Below are 4,134 nucleotides of genomic sequence, written 5' to 3'. Positions count from 1 at the left end.
TATGTAAAATGTATGTAATCTGGCCTATTTTCTCCTTACTTATAATTTATTATAATTATGTTGGTCCTAATAAGAACCAGTGCTTATTAAAGTTGAGAAATAAGAGTGGTTATTGGCAAATTAGGAAAGATAGTTTCCAGATAGGCACAGAAATCGTTGTAGTGAGTGGGAAGAGAAAAAAAGCACGGAACAAACTTGCTGCTAAAAATGTATGGAAACCACTGGACTAAATAAATTCTAAGGACCCTATTAGTTTCTTGTGACTATTGTAACAAATTACTACAAATTCAGTTGCTTAAAACAACAGATATTTATTCTCTTACAGTTCTGGGGTCCTAAACTATGAAATTAGGTCCAAACCAAGTCATAGGCAAGAGACATGCCTTTCTTGGAGACTCTCTAGAAGGTGCTCTTTGCCTCTTTTAACCTCAGGTGGCTGCCAGTATTCTTTGACTATTGTTAGATCACTTTAATCTTGAAGGCCAGCATCTTCCAATCTCTTTCTACTTCATCTTCACATTGCCTTTTTCTCTGCCTGTGTCTAATCTCCCTATGGGCTTCTCTTAGAAAAACAAATGTGTTTACACTTAGGAGGGTCTACCTGAATGGTCTAGGATAATCTCTGCATCTCACGATCCTCAATTTAATTGCATTTGCATATTTCCCCACCCTTTTCTATATAAAGTAACCCTCAGACATTAGGATGTAGTTATCCTTTGGGAGGCCATTTTTAAAACATTTTCAGTCAAGTTTTATTTTTTAAAGGAGGCAGCAGATCAATATAATTTAAGAACCTGATCTAAATATGCATTCAATAATGAAGAGCATTTTAGTATGGACTAGAAAAGTTTCTCCCAAAAACTTTCAAATATATCATCTGAAATTACCTGAAGAATAAATCACTTCATAGCCCTTTTGTTGACTGGAATCATAAACAAAACTGAAAATTTATTGCTATGAAAGCAGATCCATGGTACGATGTTATAAATTTTGAGTATTAAGCACAGTCAGTTGAATCCAATTAAGAAGTTAAAAATGTAGTAAGAAATGTGTATATGTATGAGTACGTGCATGTGTGTGTGAAAAATCTACTATTCAATTGACCCAAAAGCAACTTATTCAGTTGGGACCAGACATTTTTCTCAATTCTCCATTATTCAGAAGGCAATTCAGTCCACAAACAAAATGAGATTATTTTAATGTAGAAAGAAATTAATTATGTTCAAAGAGCCCTTTTTCTTTCACTCAATTTCAGTACCCCAAAGCTAAAAACGCATCCTTGACTATGACAAATGAAAATAAGTGTCACAGGAATCTGTTAATTTTTTCCTCTGAGAAATAAAATCTAAATGGAGATTTGATACTATATGCTCTGCTATATACACTAAGAAAAATGTACTTTTCATAATTCTGATTTAACCTGCTTTAAATTCAATACATTTTAAAATTTGTAATTTGTTTTTCATGATACTGAATCTGGTTCCAGTTCTTTTTCATCATTTAACATACTGGCTACCCATTCTAATTAGGAAAACAAGTCCTAGAAATCTCTTCATTTTGACAGCATGTGCTGATTTGTAAGCAAATCATTAAAAATGCAGCTCTCTAGGAAACAAATTTTGTTGATTGTCCTATTGTCTGAACATTTTTCACAATGATTCCTGACTAAAAATCCTTTCGATTTTGTAAGCACTACACTAGTGTGTAGTGTCACTAGTGTGCACTTTCAAGCCTTGAAACAGGAAGGGTGGCTCACAGCTAGATAATAACTAAGTTTGTTTTAATTTTTGAAAAATTTTGTGTCTTGCAGAGCAGGAAAGCCCTTCTTTTTTTTTGCTACGTAAGTATGTGGTAGAAACGTATGCTAAGGTAAGCCAGTCAATCCTTTTTTATTTATTTTGTAAATTTGGTCCCAGAATATTTCTGGAAGGAACCACAGCTAGACTAGCTTCTTTTACAGTCCCTTACCTCACTAATTTCTTTTGTGGCTTTATCCAGGCACTGTTACTATTTGCATGCTAAAGGATTCATTTCACTGGGTCTTACTTTCAAAGTTTGTTCCCTTTTGTATGGTGGTGTGAGCATTGTGATCAAGCCATTAAGTTTGGAAACAACTGAACAAAAGTCATCTGTTATAATGTACTTTATTTTATTTTCAAATTGACAATAATTGTACATATTCATGGGATACATAGTGGTGTTTCAATACATGTCATGTATAGTGATTATATCACGGTAATTGGCACATCATCTCAAACATTTAGAATTTCTTTGTGTTGGGAATGTTCAATATCCTTTTTTAGCTGCTTGAAATTATGTAATATATTATTGTTAACTATAATCATCCTACAGTGGTATAGAAACCACCTAGCTGTAATGTTGTATCTTTCAACAAATCTAATTTATTTCTTGACAGTGTAGGGGGAGACTTGATTACACCCCATGCCATGATAGCTAAAAATCCCAATGTTTTCAGTCTCTTTGTAGCTATGTTATCTAGACATTGATTTGTACTTACATCTCATCTTCCTTTCTAAGAGAAATAGTGATACAGAACCTGAGAGTCAAATTCAATATTCTCTAGGTACCAGGGCAAGTGTTTGTGTTATAGTTTGTGTCTTAGTCCAAGTCCCAAGTCTTGATGATACAGCTCCATAACCTACCTTCATAATACCCAGGGAAAGTATACGGAAGAAATTCTTGACTTCATCTATCCAAATTTCTACAAGTCATCTGTTATTTTTACTGATAATCTGCCTGTGTCTCCTGGAAACACATAGGTGTAGGTTTCTGACACACATATCTAACATGTAAAGGAGTAACATTTCCAAAATACCTCCAAACAACCACATCCTAAAGGAAATCTCTAGATTTTTCTGCTGAAATATCCATTCCAGCATTGTGTTTGTTTGCTAGAACTGCTCTAACAAAATGTCACAAACTGAGTGCCTTAAATAAACAAAAGGAATTTATCGCCTCATAGTTCAGAAGGCTAGAAGTTGAAGATCAAGGTGTCAGCAGGCCATGATCCCTCTGAAGGTATCAAGGATGGATTTGTTTCAGGACTCCTAGCCTGTAGCAGCATAACTCCAATCTTCACATGATATTCTCCCTTTGTATGTGTTCTTCCCCAATTTTCCCTTTTTATACAGATAGCAGTCAGATTAGACTAGGGCCCACCCTAATAACTTCATTTTAACCTTACTGTCTTTGTAAAGACCCTGTTTGCAAGTAAAATCACATGTAAAGTATTGGGGGTTAGGACTCCAACATATGTGTGTGTGCGTATATGTGTGTGTGTGTATATATATGTGTGTGTGTGTGTGTTCATACACATGTAGTGAGATATATATATGTGTTTGTGTGTGTGTGTGTATATGTGTGTGTGTGTTTATATACATGTAGTGAGATATATATATATATGTGTTTGTGTGTGTGTGTGTGTGTGTATGGCAAGTATTGTATGCTCCAATTTCTTAAAAGTAAAGAAAGGCCTCATGCCATTGGTGGTGTTCTGAAAGGAAGAGTCCATCAATTTTCCTAGCAAGTATCCTATGTTCCAATTTCTTAAAAGTAAAAAAAAAAGGGCTTGTGTCATTGGGTGTGTTCTGAAAGGAAGAGTCCATCAATTTTCCTTCTGTGCATTTCTCTCTGGGGAACAGGATACCAGTAAAAACTGAGCTGCTAGCTGAACACAGCTTAGGTCATATCAGAGCCTGCCATGAGCTCAGAACTACCCTTATGGATCATATCAAGGGTAGAACATACCACTCTTCTCTTGTCATGTTTGAGCCTATTTTGTACACTCACCTTCTACAAAGAAAATCATTTGCCCTTGAGACACAGAAGCTCCTTTTAAATCTAGTTCTGATTAATCCAGAACATTGTTCCATTTGTGTTATGTGAACTAGTACTTTTAATTTTTTCACATAGCTCTGTAGAGTCTTTACAAAAAGTCTCTCACTGGTAGAACTTACTGGAACAATTTCTCCTAGCATGTGCCTTGGTGAGATGTTAATGACACTATGGGCAGTTCACAGAAGTCTGCTCCAAGCCTCACTGTGGACAGCAATATCCACATTTGTAGCAAGATTATCTGGGCACATCTTGGTTTGACTCCAATCCCAGCAGGAG

The sequence above is a fragment of the Rhinopithecus roxellana genome, chromosome 1 (assembly GCF_007565055.1).
Source record: "Rhinopithecus roxellana isolate Shanxi Qingling chromosome 1, ASM756505v1, whole genome shotgun sequence".
Lineage (NCBI taxonomy): Eukaryota > Metazoa > Chordata > Mammalia > Primates > Cercopithecidae > Rhinopithecus > Rhinopithecus roxellana.
The sequence above is the reverse complement of the archived record's forward strand: the minus strand, read 5'-3'. Positions refer to the sequence as shown.